This window comes from Emydura macquarii, unplaced genomic scaffold (genome assembly GCF_026122565.2).
Source record: "Emydura macquarii macquarii isolate MOO-44397 ecotype Brisbane River unplaced genomic scaffold, CSIRO-AGI_Emac_v2 contig_18, whole genome shotgun sequence".
NCBI lineage: Eukaryota > Metazoa > Chordata > Testudines > Chelidae > Emydura > Emydura macquarii.
The window spans coordinates 7,794,306-7,815,346 of record NW_027130155.1 but is presented as its reverse complement, the minus strand read 5'-3'; positions in this window follow the sequence as shown (position 1 = coordinate 7,815,346).

Here is a 21,041-nt window from a genome sequence, read left to right as displayed (position 1 = left end):
CAATTTCATGAAAAAAATTCAAAATTAAATGAGCATTTATTCTTTTTCTTCAAAATTTTCACTTTTTCCTTTTTCAAAAGAATTGAAATTAAAAATGTTCTTTCATTTTGGGGGAAAAAATTGTTTAGACTTCTTGCTTTTCCCCCCTTTTACTTTTCTTTTCTTTCTACCAGTGGAAAAGAAGACTAGGCTGGAGGTTATAAAAGTGATAGAAGTTGGGGAAAACATCTTTTTCTTCTTTCACTGGAAAAAGAAGGGGAGAAAAAGGTGAAATCAGGTGGAGGATTTTTTTTATTTTGGGTTTTTTATTGTTTTTACTGGAAAGCTGAGGAGACAAGTGAAAGAAAATGTTACTTTCTCTCATGGTATAACATCCCACCACTTTCCCCCCTTTTTCTAGAGTGAAAAAAGGGTGGGAAGTTCAAGAAAGTGTTTTTCCACACTCCCCCACATCTTCCCCCTTCCCCCGTGGCAAAAAGACAAGGCAGACAAGTGAATAAAAAACCTGAAAAAAGTGGTAATTTTCCCACTCTTTTTAAAGAGAAAATTTCAGTTGTTTTTTCTTTTAAATAAAAGCAGAGATTCTGGAGAACAGAAAGATGGTAGTAGACTTTACCACCATGTATTGCCCCAGTCTGAGCCCTGCTGGCAGGGTGGCCATTCAGGTGCCTTTTTCTGCTGCCTGTGCATAATGGAAGGGAACCGCATACCATTTCAGCAAAGGGTACAGGAGGCATCAGATTTGTTCCCTCTATTACAGTCAGCGTGACCAGATGTTCTGGTTTCATAGGGACAGTCCCAATATTTGGGGCGTTTTCTTATATAGGTGCCTATTACCCCTCACCCCCATCCTGATTTTTCACACTTGCTATCTGGTCACCCTAATTACAGTACATTGGGCCAATGTTACAGTCTTGAAGGAAACATGCCGTCCTCTGTACAGCTTTTGTAGTTGGATGAGGTGGAATATGTATCCAGTTCCATTGTTTCCCCTACGTAAAAGTTAATGACCACTGAAATCAAGGCAAGTTATGGGTGCACAACATCCAAGAAAATCTAGTCACAACTGTTCAATGATTTTGTCCAAATTTGCTTTGGTTAACATAAGTGCCATGCCTTATTCACATCTTTATCGTGAAAGTGCTGCATCTCTTCGTTCAATTCAGTGTTCTTTCAGTGTGATTATTGGAACTACTTTACACTAATGCCAGAATACATTCCAGAAAATGGTGAGATGCAAGCCAAAAAGAGATGGAAATAATTCCTACTAGGGAAAAAGAGGGAGCTTAAAAAAATCTGTTGTACACATTTGAGGTCTGTATCTGATGTTGGAAAAAATAGGTGTGAAGTTTAAAGTAAATGAGGCATTAATGTAGTTAACATTGGAAGAAAACCTTGGTCTAATCCTCAATTCATAAAAGTCAATAGAAAGCCTCTCATTGGTTCCAGAGGGTACTGAATTGTTCCTAAACTGCCCTTAGGTTCTGGAATCACTGGAACACTTGAAGAGATTTCAACCAACTGCTGAAACCATTGACTTGAATGCAGGACTAAGGGTAGGATTTAATACAGAAACAGAAATTCTGACATTATTTGGCACCAATATATATGTATGGAAGAATACACCACCTCTGTTAAAACTGGCACAATGTCACCTTTCTATTGGATTCAAATTAGTAGAGCAGAGCATTGTGCAATTTTTCTCTAAAATAGGCATTCCCCTAAGTCCCACTTCTTTGTTAAAAACCATCACATACTGTACAGCATTGAAATTATTCTGCATTCAGTCTTTTTGCATGACTGTATAAAACACACTTAACCTAGTTTTGAGAATATATTATATGGATTTGCTTTGGCTGCAAACAGTTGTTCCTTTTGCAAAAGCAGATGTACCAAGAAGCAGCCTTCTGTGCATGTTGCCCTATAAAACTGACTGTCGGCTTTACGATCTTAACATTAACAGCTCCTTGAAGGAATTCATTTGAAATTTGCACTCTGCCCACACAGTAAATAGTGTGCACATGATGTCAAAATTTTGTGTCTAAACATTAAATTGCATTCTGTTGTTAGATCAAAAAACATTTCAGATATTCACTGTTGTTTGATGTCAGAATGAGAAAGCTGGAACTGCAAATACATTACATTATTATTATAAATACCCTTCGGCTTTTTGGCAGAAATGCCATTGGCAAGGTATTCTGTTTTCATGCTCAGTTGTCACATTTCAATGTATCGATGGAGGAAGGCCAAACTGCAGTATCCTACAAAGCTAAGTGAATGAATGGTTAGGAGGAAAAAGGAAAGCACCTATTATTTTTTGTCAGGCTTTAACTCTGAAATGGTTATTCTTAAAAATCATTAATTCCTGTAGGAAACTGTCATTCCCATGCCCCTTAACCTGGCAGTTGCAAGCATCTAGACATATGTTTAAGTATGGCTGAATTTTTCAGCTGAAACTTTTTTTGGTGAAAAATGCAGATTCAGGGACACAAACTCATGACAATTTCACCAAATTGTTTCAGTTAAAGAAAATCTGAAAAAATGTAAATGATTCATTTTTACATTTTTAGTGAAACATTTTGATTTTTCAATTAGATATGACTTCATTTAGAAATTCAATTAGAAATTAATTTTATATTTTTAAATTAAAACATTTAAAAATGCTCAAAATTGAAACAATGTTTCATTTTGGATACAAAAATTTATTTAACACACATATTTTTGATCTTCTGATACGCTTAAAATTTTGAAAAATAATGTTTATATTTTAACCTGAACACATTTTTTAAATTGCCAAAAAAAGGAAAAATCTGTTATTCACCCAGCTCCGCTACTTTGCATATACTAAAGGCTGCTTTCAGTTGCTATCTGGCAGTTAGATTCCATGGTAACAGAGCCCTCAGACATGCTTTTGATAGGTAGAGAGGATTAAGCATTCTATATAAGAAGATTCCAGGTTTGTTACTGTCTGTGTGTCATTTTGAAGCCTATAATGTCAGTTGAGTTAGTGTGAAGCAATGGAAACAGCAAAAAGCATCATCGCTGGGATTTATAGTCAGCTACTGTCCAATTTTTAAGTTCTCAGCCATTTTGATTTTGAGATACACCTTTGCGGTGTACAGCTACAGGAAGGCGTGACATGCCATGAGTTCTAAACCGTTATGATATCAGCGGTAACAACTAATCACCATCCATATTCTACAACTAATTTGTATGCAACAGTTCCATTGGTTGTATGAGGGAGACTGCACAGATGGTGGATTATTTGGCCCAACTGCCAAATCCATGCGACAGCACAGGCTTTCAGCTACTAGTTAATAGCAATAATAAAAAAATTATGTTGTTAAGACATAATTCAAAGCCCACTGAAGTCAGTGAAAAGAATGACCCTGGGTTTCATAAACAACACCATGCCATCTGGAAGCAACTTCATGAGCTGAACTTGGTAATGCTACAAAGAAGGCAATATTGACTCCACAATCGGAAGAATAGTTTGGGTGAGATGGAGGAGAGAGAGACATATTAAAGACTGGATGGAGGTGAGCAGCTTGAAACAAATATTTTGTTTACTGGATTTGTATTATTCTGCTGAGGAATTGCTTTGGAGCCATATAACTGAGGAATTCAGCTAGAATGTCCAGGACAAGTTGAACACGTCTGATTGTCAAAATCTTACTTCCTGCTTCTTTTATCATCATCATCCTATTGTTCCCCCCTCTCCTTCTAACTTCCCCTCTAATAGAAGGGTCTATCCATACTCAGCTCTGTCTCTTTGGTTCTTCCTTTTGTCTTCTTAAAAGTCCTAAAAACCTTAATGACAAAAGAAGTCATCACCCTATCTGAAGTATAAAAATCCTCCTACCTTAAAAGTAATGCCACAATTTAAAATGATGGATAACACCTTAGGTGTCATTCTGAGCACCATGTTGCAGGCTCTCCCTGACTCACTATATGTCTCCTCGAGGCTCTGGAGCCAGCCACGAAAATTTATCCATTTCTTTGCTGGAGTTGGTGAGGAGAGGAGGGCAGTGGTCGTTGAGCTGATGTTATGGTGCTGTGGAGAGTGAGGGAGTTATGTACATTATTTTTCATACATGTCATGTGTACCTCAATTTATATGTGTGGTATTGCCCTGCCTGACTGCATACAGTTGAGTCAAAGGAGGCTCTAAGAGGAAAAACTATTAACTGGGAAATACCCCCTGACATGGCTCCAACTAGGCTGACAAAGTTAACTCTCCTTAGGCCAAACCTAGGGAAGAAAGAGGGGCGGGGGTGAGTGAGTTGTCAGATGCCCAGGAAGAAGGAGAGAGAATGCAGCAGGGCAGTCTAGAGGTGCAGGTGACTTGCCTGAGGGGAACTTCAAAAACTTATGTGGAAAGATTATAGTGTAGATTAGAACCATGTGCATAGACTTTTCTTTTTTATTTCGTTTTAACTTTTTGCTCTGCTTGCTGTGCACCTTTGGGTGAAGAAATAATACTTTGATTTGAAGAGGCTGTTTTTGAGTCATTTTAATCAGCTGCTGTCAAAGGTTCCCGGAGGAAAAAGGCTTACAGGTGCCAAACACAGTTGGGCCTGCTAGGTTAACACAGTGGGTATCGGGGAAGCTGCCAGCCTAGATGTCCTGACTGAGTGGGAGTCCTTCCTGGTTACATCCAGAGTGGGGTGAAGGTAGTGAAGCCTGTAACCATGACAGGTGCTAAAAGAACTGTTTTACTCATTCATTTCATATTTAGCTCTAGAGGAGACAAACTGGTTTTGCATTCTAAAGAGGGTCATGTACTGCAGGTACTGTGTAAAGTATGAAGCTTCATAAATAAATAATTATGAAAAATTGTGTATACCTTAGTGTGGCAATGGCACTGAATTATTAAAGTTGTTAGCAAAGCTGTGAGATGCCTTTTTTGTGTCTCTCTTAATGGGTCATATTTAATTAATTCAACATCTCTATTTCTTTACTGCAGTGTAGTCCCTTATAGATAGGAGTTTAGCTAACAGAATATTTCTACCTATTCAATCTGTGTATCCAGTTATAAATCTTGAATCACTTCACCAAAAATAACTAGCCACAGTCATTTAGAGAATGACATGGAGAAATAAACAGTCTAGGCCGGAGCTGTAAATTGGCCTAACTTCATTGAAGTCATGGAGCTAGGGCAGCTAGGATACAAATTAGGACAGGCCTCAGGGCTTCTTGAACCTTTCTTCTCTCTGGGGACCAATGAAGGAATGATAGAAAAGTCCACTTGGTTCACAAATCCAAATTCATGATCTTCTGCCACCTATCTGGAGATTCCGGAGATATTGTCATATTGTAAATAATCATACTTTTGCATTTGTGTAGTACAGTTATATGAGGATCATTATCCTTGTAATTAACCCTTACACAACGCCTCTATATGCAGATCAGTATTATTGTTCCCATTGTATAGACAGGGTAACTAAGCTATAGGAAGTTTAAGTAATTCTGTCCAAAGTCACACAAGAAGTGTGATGGTGCCAGGAGTGGAATAAGGTGTTACTATGCCCCTCTATGTGCTTTGACTACACAGCCATCCTTCCTGTCCTAAATGTTAAAGTTGTTGAGATTTTATTTATCTGACTAAAGCAGTGGCTGTTTTATTCCAGGATATTCAGTGTTATTCTGTGTCAATCCCAGAATATTAAAAAGATCAGGTGAGTGAGGTAAGAGCTTTCATTGGACCAACTTTCTGTTTGTGAGAGAGAGAATTTGGTTGGATAAAAGATATTACCTCACCCAGCTTTTCTCTCTATTCCAGGATAGTCATCAGAGGGAACTGGAGATCTTGGAACAATGCTCTAAGTTTTATCTTGTGGTTTCTTAAATTAGTCCTTTTAGTCTCTCTTGTTGCTAGGAAAGAATGAAAGAAATTTGACAAAGACTGTGGTGCTTTGTAGTTTTACCACCCTGCATAGAGATAGAGAAACATGTCTCAAAACAATTTCACTGAAAATGTTGCTTCTAGAAAATTTCAGAAAAGTTCCAGCTAACACACTCCTGACCCATTAATTCTCACCGCCTTTAGTGGAAAAAATGAAAATCAGTTTCTTCATGAGATCATTCTTCCACGCTATTAAATCTTCTCATTTATAAGCCACTGCAATTCATTTGCTTATAAGATGCAAGCATACAAAAAGTGATAGAAGAGATGTTTGTATATGTACAGCCAAAAATATTGGTAGTTGGAGATGAAAAGTGAATGCTGAACAGGGTGATTGAAATTTTTGGTTTTACTTTGTTCTCTCATTTGAACATGCCTGTGGCTCCCTCTTTACCCTCCCAGCCCTGTCCTAGATCGCTCGCTAAAATGCCTTGCTGCCAACCTCCACTTGGCTGAGTGTTCCCAGTCTAGTTCAAACCATGCAAAGCCCTGGGGCTCCTCATATAACTGGTTTATCTTGGGATTTTGAGTACCCCTTATTTAATGCTTTGAGCTAGTGTTCTCACTCAGCCAAGGGAAGGCTGGCAAGAGCGTAAAGGCAGCTACAGTTCTTTTGTGTTGCACACAGCTTATGGTGACAATTATTTGCTAGTGTAGGTAATATTTGTCTTTAAATTTTAAGGTTTCCAATTAGAACACTGCTTTCCTAGGGGAAAGGTTTAACGGGAAACAGTATCTGCTATGAGCATACTAATAGGAATGCAACAATGGGAAGTGCACTTCCAAGCTTTTTAAATGTTTAATTTTTTTAAGCAAGAACCAGTGAACTCTGGTATGAAAGAGAGATGGGTTTTTTGCATGTCTTTTGAATACCCAGCGTGCCTGATATATTACTAAATGAAGTTAAAAATGTAACCAGAATACTTGAAAAAAATATTAGATCTCATGCTTCCCCCTAATTATTCGAGATGGGTCAGGAAAGCCTTATTGGGTTGCAGATCTCCATTAGGCCAAACCAGTATTCCATCTATTAATAATTCTTACTTAATTGTGTATGGTGGTGTTTAGAGGCCCCTCCCATGCCTGAGACCCCTTTGTGTTAAGCATTGTAAATTGTTACAATTGAGGCAGTTACTACGCTGAAGCTTTATGTTCTAAACAGACAAGGTTGAAAGGGGGAAACAGAGGCACATAGAGGTGAGGCAACTTGCCCTGCTCACATAATAGATCAGAGGTAGAGCTGGGAATATAACAGGGGTCTTCTCAATCCTAGGCCAGTGCCCTATTTTCTAGAGCACACTTTCCCTCTCCATCTAGGAGTCAAAGTTACTAAATCTTCTGATCTCACAAGCTGAAATGGTTGAAAGTCAGAATTTTTGAAATTCTAAAAATAATCATTCCCTTTGAAAGTAGAATTTTTGACGATTCCAGTGGAAGCAAAAATCTGAAAAAAAAATTTTTTTTCAAATAGTCAAAATGTTTAGTTTGAAAAATGTCAAAACAAAATTGAGCCTGGAGGCCAATCTCTGAGGCTCCCAGCTCAGCCATAGCTTCTGGACTCCCAGCTCCTTGTCATTCTTCTAAAGTTGATGGGTAGAGCTGGAAACCTTAGCCCTGGAAGCTACAGCTGACCCAGTAGCCAAAGAGTTTGGGAGCTGCGGCTCCCAAGATTACAGCTCTATAGCAGGGAGCCTGGAAGCCTTGACAGCCCCAGCACGAGTCTGTTAGAGCTGGGGCTCCCAGCACCATAGCAGGGAGCCTGGAAGCCCTGAGGTCCTAAACCCTGGGGGTGCTCCAGGTGATAGGGCTGCCTTAGGGACATGGACCTTGGAAGCCCCTAGGGTCTTTCTCTCTCAGACTGTCTGAATGGTAGGTCTGTCCCAGAGCTATAGGACTGCAGACCCTGTAAGGCCTGGCTCCCCAGCAACTTTACAGTCTAGGAAACTAGGTTTCTGTTGGAACCCACCTGTTTTTGGTCAGCAGTTCATCAAAATCAATGTTTCCATTAAACATTTCAGTTTCATCAAATCGGCATTTTCCAGCAACACCCTTTCTCATCAGAAAATTCCTGACTAGTTCTCAAGATTTCAACCTCAACTGGGGGAAGTTTTGAGTTCACTTCAGTTTCAGAATAAAGGCGTCAAGATTTTTTTTTAAACAGACAAGTCCTGTTGTGCTATGCTTGTGATCTGTTGTTTTTGTTTTTGTTTTGTTTTTTGAGAGAGGGAGAGAAACTGATTTACAGTCTGACATAGCATTTCTAGATTGGCAGGACTCTTCTCATTTTGCATGTGACATGACCAAAACCATAAGAAAATGTTTGGAACTGGGTATTCAAACATGATACTATTTTAATTCTTTTAAAGGAGTGTTGGGTATGTAGGAAAGATTTATTTCTCTAGTAATCATTAGTAACTTTTCAGCCATGCGTACTAAAGCAGAGTTATGTATAAAAATATCAGTATTTAAATTTTGCTGATGTGCTGTAATATCATCAATTTCTCTGAAGCTTCTCTAAGTCATATTGGTTACATCGCACATTAGCAGATGGTAATGTGAGTGGAACAGCATGCACTGTTCCATGTATTTTAAAATAAATCAAACATATTTTCCACAATAAAACAAATAAAACAACATTTTCCTATGAAGCCAGACTCTTTGAGAGCTTTTGAGGATTGTTAAAAAGAAGGTTGGATAAGAAACCAGACTAAGACAATGGGTTCTCATCTCAGGTGGTCTTCTCCCAGCAAGCTACAGAACTGAAGGTATTACAATCCAGGGGCATAGGAGCTTTTCCTGTACTTGCACCGCTGGCTCCAGATGGGCTAATGTTCAGTACAATCACAACTGCATGTAATCACAGCTTCCCTGGACATATTCTTTACCATCCCCTCTGAAGAGCATAGGCAGCACCTGCAGAGCTGAGTTGTTATACCACACCCAAATCACCACACGTTGTTATATCTATCCAAATCATGTTCCTCCTTGCATTGTGAAACAGCACCAGTTCTTCTCTATGTAGGGACTATGGAGGGAGCAGAATTTGAACCACCATGATGCAATGCCTAGGAACAGTTTCTTTGTGTCTAGCTCTTCTGAGGAGGATATGTATAATGGAAGAGCACAACAGACACTTGTTCTTGGGAAGGTCAGACACAGATACAAAACCTGTAACTCTCCAATCTATTTGGATGTCTTTTGAGTCAAAAATATAAAAACTGCTACAATTGAACAGGCTCTGTCAACTGTGGAAGCCCTAAAATGCATTTTAAAGAAAAGTTATCCCCTGAAGGATGAAAAAACAGTTAAGTAGTTAAAAGTTTTTAAAGTCTTACTTGGGGCAGTTGTTACCAATATGTGTTTATTTGCCAATATTTAAAAACTAACCAACTTATTTTAAAAAAGTAAAGATATATAGAAGAATATAGATGAGATTTCCAGAAAGCCAGAATAGAGAAAGAATAAGTTAAAGAATATTTAAATAAGTTAAATATATTCTAATCATCAGGGCCTCAAGAAATCCCTCCTTAGGTATTTAAGGAGCTAGCTGAAGCAATCTCAGAACCATTGGTGATTATGGTTGAAAACTCATGAAGGACGGGGAGGTCCAAGAGGATGGAGAAGAGCAAACATAATACCTATCTTTTAAAACAGGAACAAAGAGGATCTGGTGAATTATAGCCCAGTCAGTCCAACTTCAATATATGGAAAGATACTAGAACAAATTATTAAAAAATCAATTTGTGAGCACCTAGAGGATAGTAGGATGATAAGGAATAGCCAGGATTTGTCAAGAATAAATCATTCTAGGCCAACCTAGTTTCCTACTTTTACAGGGTTCCTGCCCTAGTGGATAGAGGGAAAGCAGTTGATGTGATATAGCTTGGTTTTTAGTAAGGCTTTTGACACCGTCCTGCATAACATTCTCATAAGCAAGTAGGGAAATGTGATCTAGGTGAAATGACTATAAAGTGGGTGAACAACTGGTTGAAAAACCATACTCAAAAAGTAATCATCAATGGTTTGCTGACCAATTGGGAAGACCCAGTGGGGTCCTGTAGGGGTCTGTCCTGGGTCCAGTATTATTCAATATTTTCATTAATGGCTTGAATAATGAAGTGGAGAGTGTACTTATAAAATTTGTGGATGACAGTAAACTAGGAGGGGTTGCAAGCACTTTGGAGGACTGGATTAGAACTCAAAGCAGCTTTGACAAATTGGAGAATTGGTCTGAATTCAACAATGAAATTCAATAAAGGTAAGTGCAAAGTACTTCACTTAGGAAGGAAAAATCAAATGCACAATTATAAACTGCAGAATATCTGGATAGGTGGTAGTACTGTTGAAAAGTATCTAGGGATACTTGGGTCACAAACTGAATATAAGCCAATAATGTGATGCACTTGCCAAAAGGGCAAATATTCCGGGGTTTGTTAACAGGAATGTTGTATGGAAGACATGGGAGGTAACTGCTCTGGTCTACTCAGCACAGGTGAGGCCCCAGCTGGCATATTTGCCCAGTTTTTAGTGCTGCACTTTAGGAAACATGTAAACAAAACGAAGAGAGTCCAGAGAAGAATAACAAAAATGATGAAAGGTTTAGAAAACTGACCTATGAGGAAAGGTTAACAAAACTGTGCATGTTTAGTCTTGAGAAAAAAAGACTGAGGGAAGGGGGAAACCTGATAACAGTCTTCAAATATATTAAAAGTTATTATCAAGAGGACTGTGATCAATTGTTGTACATATCCACTGAAGATAGGAGAAGGCTTAATCTGCAGCAAGAGAGATTTAGGTTAGATATTAGGAAAAACTTTCTAACTATAAGGATAGTTAAACACTGAAATATGTTAACTAAAGGAGATTGTAGAATCCTTTTCATGGATGTTTTAAAGAACACTTGTCACGGATGATCTAGGTAAACTTGGTCCTGCCTCAACATGAAAGGATGGCCTAGATGACCTCTCATGGCCCATCTAGCCCCACATTTTTATGATTCTCTTTCATTTAGTAGGACTATTGCAAGGAATTTACTCTTCCTTTAAGCAAGGTAAATTGGAGGGTCTAATGAAACTGAAAGGTTCCTTTAAGAATACATTTTATCTTTTTTTTTTTTTTTTTTTTAAGTGACTTGTAATAATGTAGCATAGAATGCTGTAAGATGCTTCTGTTACACTATCAAGTGTAAGGTGCACAACATATTCTCCTATTTTGGTTGTCATTTCTCTGTTGCTTTGATCTTTAAAACATTTTAGCTAAATCATTTCTTGTAATTCCAATTCAGTAATCACTTGGAGTGTTCTATGAGTATAAAGCCTCCAAATGAAGAGAAAAGGAGCTAATTTACATAACTCATAACGGTGCTTTGCAATTTTGATTCATAAATAGCTTGAAACAGCAAACAAATCTGTTAAGAGTCTGAACCAAAAACACCCTTGTATTGTCAGTCCTAGTACACCAGGGATGAATTTGGCTCACTGCCTTTAAAATTTTCAGCAGGTGTAATAGTAGAATCCATTCCTAGCTACAGTGTTTTAATAGATAATAACCTATTGAAGAATGGCATAATAATCATTAACTAGATAAAGTGGAAGAACCAGGAAAGTCTGATAAGAAAGGAAATACATCTTAGGATGAAATGGAAAACCATGTGGAAAAGGAGATAAGAATTTTGCGAGTAAAAGTGAAGGAAGAATTATAGCTTAAACAATCTGCTTGGGAGACACTTACACTGTCAAACAAGCCCCTTTAGACTTACTGGGAAAGGTTTACAAATGTTTGGCCAGTTAAGCCTAGAACATATATACACTTGGCAATTCTATTGTGTAATCTAAGGCCATGTCTACATTTGGAGCTGGGAATGTGATTCTCAGTTTCAGTAAACGTACTCACACTTTCTCTTATTGAGGTAGTGCGGGCAGGGGTGAGTGATGGCATGGGCTAGCCTCTCCGAGTACAAACCCCCTGGACACCAGGGGTACATACTTGGGGAAGCTAGCCTATGCCACTGCTTCCTTCTCCCTGTGCCATTGTTCCTGCTGTATGTCTACATGATCTGGGAATTACACTCCTCAGCTCCAAATATAGACATAGTCTTAGTGTACAAGGAGTGAATGTGAGATTTTGTCAGTCAAAAACAAAAAAAGTGCTTTTCCCTGGAGATTTAGCTGTTTGAGTTTAATTATGCTTCTATATAGACATGAATACCTGCACATGGGATCATCTGTAAGAGTGTTAATGCATTAGCAGATTAAAGAAAAATCTAAAGATTGCTAAACAAAGGTAATATTACTGCAAAGTGCACTTGCAGATTGCTGTTCATTCAGGGTTTTCCAAGGACTTAATTGATGCCACTTCATTAAGATTCCATGAATAAAATTCACCATGAGTGTAGAGGGCTCATGCAAGGTCCTCCTCACCACTTAAGCCGTTCATGGAGATTGTCTGAGTACATGCCTTTGCCCCACCTGCATGCACTGGGTACTGTGTTTTTGCACTGAGCTATACAGAGCCAGGGTGGACAGGCAAGAGATTGACAAGATGCACATTTTTTTTGTGTCACGTGGCCCTAGTGCCCCACCCAAGTGGTGTGCAGGGTCTGGAGCATCTATTCCAGTCTGTAGGTAGGCAACCCTGCATTCTGGCCCTGGATTGGGTGTGAATTACACCTCCCCAGCCATTGCCTCAACTAGATCTTGACAAATAGTCCTATGAACTGGCTAGTTGAGGTGCTATCTTCATACTCACAGTGGCTAAAAGAACTGTTTGCTGCAGAGCAAATTAAGGAAATTATCTAATGCAAACTGATGGAATGGAAACACCACATTAGTAGAAAGGGAGGTATTCTAAGATAGCCCATGTCCTAAACCTAATTCTTTTGTAGCAAATGAAACCATCAGCATCACAGGATTTCTGTTCCATTGTTAGGGTCACTATTCGTTTTCTTCCTCCTTTCATATAGAGTAATATAAAAATTAGACTGAATACATGGATCTCTTTTTTTTTTCTCATGTTGACAGGGATATTTTATTTGGTTTTTGTTTATTTTTCTGCCATAATTAGCATATTCCTTTGTAACATGCAATTTCATTTTGTACATTTAAAAACATGTAAAAATATCAATTATAAACCAATTCCTCAGCCACACCCCAGGAGCTTGCTAAAGAATCCATCTCAGTGCCAAAGAAACTCTCTTACCATACTACGGAAGGCATTAGTGTGGCCTAATTCTTGTATAAAACATGCTTGTGTCATATAAGATTAATTTATGCATAAACAGTCAAGGGGCCAGTTAACATCTCTATTTGACAACAGTAGTTGTCATGAATGATTAGCTTCCATTAGTTTCAAAGTAGTAATGCCAAAATGTGCATTAGCTGGGGATCCAGACAAGAAATCACCCATCATGCCAAAGGTGGGAGGGGTTAAGTGCTGTGAAATGGTGTTACTGCTGCCAAGTTGTGATGGCTGCTGAGTGCTGCTGTTTTTGCAGCTCTGGTGTTAGTTGTACCAGCAGACAATGCAGCATGATAATTCAGCAGGCCTTGAGGTTATTCATAAGAGAGACCACAGGCTTGGTTCAGTGGTGAAGGCACTCGGATGCGCTTCTTGTCGACAAAGCCTGGTATTAGCACCCCATGGGAGTTACAGGTACACTGACACGTGTATGCCTGTGACAATGATACCAGTTCAGTCATGCTGCCCCCTCAGCTGGACAGTTGCCCCTTCTGTGACTTCTCCTTTTCTAGATTGATATAAACAAGTGACGTATGACACTCCAGACCTTGCTCTTCTCTTTGTACCTGCTAGTTCGACCAAACATCCTTTCCTGCCACCTCATCCTTATCTTACAAGGGGTCAATGTGTTCCTGTACCATCTCTTAAGAATGTGTTCATATAGTTACTTGAGAAGTCTGGGTGTTCTTGTGCCATCCTCTTTGGTCAGGAATGTGCTTACTTGGTTAGCCAAGACCTAGTGTGTTGTTATTTTGCCAAGGCAAGCCTACTCTGGTTCACAGCCTATTAGTTATGCCTAGGGCTCCAGCAAGGCCTACAGTGGGACTTGAAGAGAGCTATGAATGGCCTTTTTGATCACTTCAGGCAGGGCCATTCCAGACATACAGGGCAGCATGGAGGGAAGCAAGAAGATATTTGTCTGAGAAGTTGACAAACAGGCTCATGAGACTGACTCAGAGGAAGAGTCATAGGATAAGGGCAGAGAATAAGAGACAAGAGTGGACAAGTAAGTTTGGGGAGGCTTTTGAAGCTAAGGTAAAGCAGCTTGATAATAGTGCAGTGAAATGGGAACCAGTGGAATGATTCAAAGAAGGGGGTGATGTGGACAAAGTAACTAGTGAGGCAGATGATCTTAGCCCCTACTAATTGTAGGGACTGGGGTGAGGGATGATGTAGCTATTAGGAAATATAGAGAGGATGAGGTTACATTAATCAAGATGGGAAACAATGAAGGTCTAAATAAGAACTTTTCAAACAAAAGAATAATCTTTACTTTATACTACCCACCATCAACCTAAATACTATGGGCGCGATTCACAAAGAAACTTAGGTGTGATGATGCTGAGCATCAATATACCTAACTTTTAGGTGCCTAGAAAATCACTGGCATTCACAAAGACTGTGTTAGGTGCCTCAGATTTGGGATTCACAAAAGCCAGCATGCTAGGCAGCTGCTTGCCTATGTTAGCCCATGGAAGATGCCAAGCTGAGCGGTGTGTGCTAAGCCCTGCATCCTTTCTCAGAGCTAGGCACCTGAGTCTGGGCTGCACAGAAGCACCTTTTTCTGCTTGGGATTCTCCGCTGCAAACCCTCTCTTGGCAATAGACGCGTATGCCATTTTATCAAGGTGGGGCGACACAGCAGAAGAACTCCCCCAAAGCATTCAGCCAAGATCTTAGGGTACTCAGCTGGGACATGAGAAACACCTGGTTTAAGGCCCTTCCTCCACCTGAAGGGGAGGAGAGATTTGATCTGGGATCTGCCACTTATTAGGTGAGTGACCTAGTCATTGTGGTATAGGATGTGTTCCCATGGATTGACCTCAGTCTCTCCTGTTGAAACTGTTCAATTAAAAAATCACTGTATTGAAGAGTTGGGGGACTTTGAAGCTTGATGGTTATAGCATTTACCTGGGAGGTGAGAGGCCCAGGTTCCAGCCCTCCTGATCCCAGGACTTTTTAAAAAATTATTTATCCACAATGAAACAGCTTCAAGAGGAGAGACTCAGGAAACCCCATGTTTCCTATAGCCCAGTGAATGCTCCTACGAGGTGGCAGATTCCAATTCAAATCTTTCTTCCCCCTCAGGCGAGTTAGTGGGAGGAATGCCTATCCTCTCCTGGCTCATGGGTCACTCTGTGTCTTAGCCCCATGTCAGGTATCTGGATACCTGTAGATAAAATGCTCAGAAGCGCCTAGGGAACAGAGCAAAAATTTAGGTGCCAGTGATTTTAGGTGCCTTCAAGGTTTGGGGATAGCTGAGCGGGGACTTTGTGAATTAAGTGCCTATAGTGGCAGTTAGGCACGCAAATCCTTTTGTGAGCCTAGTCCCATGTGCCTTTTTACACACTGAAAATACTTTGGTAACAACTTTTGTCACAGAGCTTTACTAACAGAAAATTGTGTTTCACAGCAGCTATGTGATGCAGATAAATATCATAATGCCGCTTTGATAAATGGGTGAATTGAAACACAGAAAGGATAAAGTGGCTTGCCAGTGTTCACAGTCAGTGACTGGCAGTGCTGGTCACAGTACCCAGGAGTCATTGGTATTACAGTATCATCTAGAGGCCCAACCAAGATGCCCCATTGTGCATCTTGCAAGACAAAGAGGAAGAGGGGAAACAGAAGACCAGTAACGTTTTCAATGTCACAGAGCAGGTCAGTGGTTAAGAGTAGAACTCAGAACTCCTGGGTCAATATGTTGTCCACTAGACCACACTGCTAGCCGTTTTCTCTTATTTCCCATTAGAGTCCAGTGGTCATTTGTCCCTTCTTCCGCTGAACACCGCTGACTGAGTACTGTACCTTGGTTTGTTATTGTCTCAAGCTAAAGCTCTTGTGTTGATTTTCTGTTGGATTAGCTGCATTTGTTTCTAAAAGGTTCCCCCCAATTCTTCTTTTAACATCTACTAGAGCAGTTTTTCAGAGCCAGACAACACACTCTCTGAAGAGAATGCCAGTTATAGTTTTCATTTCCTTAAGAAATACATGAAGACATAAAAGCGTTCTCAATGCATGTTGCTATGAAGACAGAAATAGAACCTGCTGAGTTTATTCAAGAGTTAGAATTTCCATTGTGTTATCCTTATCAACACTGAAGGCTGTTTCTACAGGATTGAATGCACATGCTCTTCAGATGGAAGGTGTTCAGAATTACTAACTTTAACAGAATAGCAAAAAAAATTTCTTCCTTCATTGTGGCCTTATGATTCAAAAGTCGCTGATTTGTTTAAAATGCTAGCAAATGATTAAAGGGTTCATTCTGACATGAGTTCTTAACCACCCTGATTCATTATATTCTACTTAGTTGTTTCTATTATAGCCTGGAAAACAAACTGAAGTCCTGGAAAAAAAAATATTCCACATAGACAAATGTAAAAGCCTTATCCCTGCTGATTTTTTTACAGTCAAGAGTCTGGGATGAATCATGTCAGGTCTTGAATCCCAACTACAGTTACTAGAATAAGTTTCCAGATCAGGCAAACAGTGTTAACAAAACACTCCTATTTTGCTACATGCTGAATTCCAAGACTTACTTTATGAAATCCAGTCTCCTTAAGGACCTGAAAGAAAAAGAAAAGTGATTAATATAGAAAAATTTTTGATAGACATAAAAAGAAAAAGAGCAAGAAAAACTCAAAGATTAAACAAAGCGACTTTTCTGAACACATTTATTCCTGCGAAATTCAACATGAAAAAAATCAGTTGGACTGTGACCTGCTCTGCACATTCTCCTCAGAGAGACCTAAACAAATAATGTTTAAATGAATTTCTTACCCGCTTCTTGACCCAAATCAATGTTTGTAATAGATATTATAAAGTTCCAAAGTTATTTCCAATTGAAAGTATGGTAACTCCGCCTTCAACGGCATTCTGCCTCCATGTGTGTTGAAAACTGATGGGCTGCAGAGGTATTTTCAGTTAGCTAACATGTGAATGTCAATTTAAATGTACTTTTTGACTCAGATTCACTGAATGTAGGTATAATTTGTGTAGTGTCACTTTCCACACAGGAATGCACCAGGCCAGTGATATAAAATAGAATGTGGAATTGAATTATTTTAAATCTCACTAGAGTCCACATGTGACTATAAATTAATCATTTAGGACTTTATTCTTTAAAAAATGTTCTGAGTACTTAGGTACTAAGGCCCAGATCCTCAAAGATATTTAGGCATTTAACTCCCATTTAAATCAAAGGTTGTTAGGTGTCTAAACACTTTTAAAGTTCTGGGCCTCAGTGACTCAAGTGGGGACTTTTGTTAGGCAGAGAGTTCTCTCTGCTTTCCACCCATGCAAGAACCTCAGTTATATATAAATTCTTCCCTTTACGTTTCAATAATTTGGAGAAATAAAAAAGCAATAAACAACATAGTATTGTATTGTTTTATTTACACTTTGGTCTTTTTATGCTGTTGCACTGAATGCTAATCTTCTGAAAACTATAATTCTGCATTTAGTACTAATACTCATGGCTCCCATGAAATTCCTGTTTCTTCTTTTACAAGAGAACTTATTTTATACCTATATTTCCACTGAATACATAAATAAAAATACCCCAGAATTACAACTTGTGATGTGTCTCTAGTCTCTTTCATTTCTATGTTAAATTTCATGTCAAAAATTCTTTTTCATCTTTCACAGAAAGCCTTTTGAGGATACCTGCAACAACAAAAATAACAAGTGTTCTGACAGCAAGTGCTAAAATATTTTTTACCTGTCTACAAAGGTTTCATATCTCAAAAAGCTTTTCATTCTAACCTCACTCACCGTAAGACCAGATGGATGCAGTGTGTTTCACTCATTCTTGGCTAACAACTTTTATATGCTCATCTCTGTTAGAGAAAATTTAGGATTGCTCCTTTTCTCTTGTTCACACCTAATTTTCAAAGAAATGATCTCTCAATTGCAGAATATAAAAAGCCCTGAAGGTGTCCTCTACTGATAAGAGCACTGCACCTGCCATCCCATTTATACCAATTTTTATAATGAAAAGCTTTTTGAGATGCTCCTGCATACTGACTGTAGGCACAGGTCCAAATAATGGAGCGTGAAATCCTGGCTTCCATAAACATCAATGGCAAAACTTCCATTGACTTGAATAGAGCCACCCTTCACTTGGAATCTGTCACCAGGCAGGACAAAGTCATAGGGGCTAATGCAGACAAATACAACATTCACCTCTATGAACTTGTAATCAAGGATCAATATTCATCTCTACTATGGGAAAGCAGGTACTGTTTCCACAGGGTTTGCACCAGAAGATGGCAGCTTTGGTTTGCAATTGGGAACCTATAGAAATCTCACCAAGATGCCAAGGAAGAATATATACTGATTCAAGACATGTCCTAGCTGTGCACCTTGCCCTGACAGCAGCATCGATTTTGGGCTGTTATTGTACTCTGCAGGAGGGCAGCTTGTAGCTGTTGTGTGCGGCAACCTTCCTTATGCCCCAGCACATTGCAGTTCCGGGAGTCCTGTAGCCTGTTTTTCATTGACAGATATCGTCATGTGAATGCACATGGCCCAAGAGCACATGGATACCAGTTGGTTCTAAATGAATACATAAATTCAGGAATTTCTGAATAGATGTATAAATCGTCAATATGTACATATATGAGAGATTTTTCATCTTTCATCTCCTTATTTGCATACAAAATGGAAAAATTACATCATTTTTTAAACCTACAATGCATAAGCTTCATTTCCTCCTACTTAAAACAAGCTCTGGGGTGGATTATTTTAGTTCATATACTTTTATGGGAATGCAATAGTTACCTTCCTACTTAATTCTCAGCATATCAGGGTGTCTCTGCCTGCTTCTCAAATGTGCATCTGTTTGTTTTGCTTTTTTTAAATCCTTGTTAATGGCAAAAACTAAATAAAATCCTGAGACAAAAATCTCAGTGAAAATAGAGTTCAGGTTGTACAAGGATGTCTATTAACTTACAACATACTTGGAACATTATTGTTAGTTTTTAAAAGTTTGACAGTCAAGCAATGAGACTGTAAAAAAAAAAAAAGTCAGAAAATATTAATTCAAAAGACTTAGCATAAGCCTTTTATTTTCTTCTAAACTGCTACCCTCCCACCCCCCGCCCTGAACATTTAACTGTGGACCACAAATCCGTGATCTGCATGATGTCCTGTCAACTGTGACTGCACACTCTAATTAAAGTCTGTAAACTAGATCCTGGTTCCTTTCCTGGTACAGGCCAGAGACCACAACATATCATTTATTACGCTCCACGTTTATTACAGCTACACAAGATGCTGAACCTATCTACCATCTCTCTCTGGGTTCTATGCCACGTTCCTCTCACCTGCTATTGGTCAGTGAATGTTGTATACATTCTTGTTTCTATGGCTAACGTCTCGCTCCTTCTCTCACTGAAATCACAGAGAGTTTTGCCTTTGAATCCAGTAGCAGCAGGATCAGCTATGAGGGGCTTGTCTCCACATGAACATTATTCTAGAGTAAGGGAGGGTGGGAATGTAAAGTAGAATAGTTATTCTGGAACTAATGGATTCAGCCTGAGGGTAGTCCTTGGCCAAGGGCCAGTTGCGTGTTCAGATCCTCCTCCACAAGGAGAAGGAATCATACTACCAGGCCTTGGAGCAGCTGTTAAACCCCTCCTGAGTGGCTAAGTCAGTCCGCTGGCTGAAGTCACCCATGCAGGGCATTAACATGGCGCCTCTGCCAGGCAGGCTTCTAACACTTTCCAGAATGCAGTGCACCCCCTCGCCCGTGTGCACACATACACACACATCCTGCCCCCCATTTGTTCAGCAGAATCACACAGATGCAGCTGTCCATGGGCTCTCCATTGCTGTAGAAGAGGATATTTTATTGTCCCTAAATAAGTAAATTAATATATTACTGTTTACATCATATATCACTGTGCTTAATAAATATTCTAGATAGCATAACAGTGCAGCTGAATTAACCTGGTTGTTGGACCTTGTGATTTTAACTATGCACTCTTGACAGGGCAATAGCAGAAGGCTTTTTCTTGTTGGCAGCTATTGGTATAGAAGATACAAAAGTTAAATCCTGGAAGATGCTGTGTGAGCACATATGGGCCATTTCAATGCAAGTCTGTTTCCTAGAATGTATTTACTTAAGTGCCTCTTTGATGTAAATACCATCCACGTCACCTGGCACTGAGGTAGTTAAATCACATTTATATAAGAAGAACAAAGATTGGTCAGACACCCTGCCTGGGCCTGTATTGAGAAGCAAATTAAGACTGTAGAAATAGTGGAATTGAAGGAGAGAAAAATAACTGCTGGTACCTGGAGAGAAAGAAGCAATAAAACCGAGAAGAAAAAAAATCTTTAGAGCTTAGGCTACGGTAAATTACTCTAAATTTCCCTTGAATTTAAAGGCATTTACTTCATTTTATAGAATATACTTGATTGGTTAATTTAGCTTTTCCTCATATTTATGCTGTTTAGAAGCTGCTTGCAGTAAGAAATACTACTGTACAAACAAAACTTTCAAAAACTAGCATTCCATGATCAGCTGTTAGATTTTTTTGAACCCTTCATCATATGGTTTTATTTTTAAATGTTCATCTGTGAAGCTATAGCTTATTTTAGGGCTCAGCATAAAGAAGTTCTCTATAAATTACTATGGCATGTGAGTGCTTAAACCAGAACAGCTGATCCTTTTAAGCCATCAACCGACCCAGCAGTAACAGTTGCCTACACTAAGTTGATTGGTTTCGCTGTATGCGTACTGTAGTCAGCTCACTAATGAGCAGTTGGCAGTATGTACAGTGCCCTCTGGCTTTTGTTAAATGGGCCCAGTATGGCCACTTAAAATATTACCCCAGGAGTTGGGCTCATACTGTAGGGTAACACTGCAGTGCATTAACTAAGATGGTGCTGTGTTG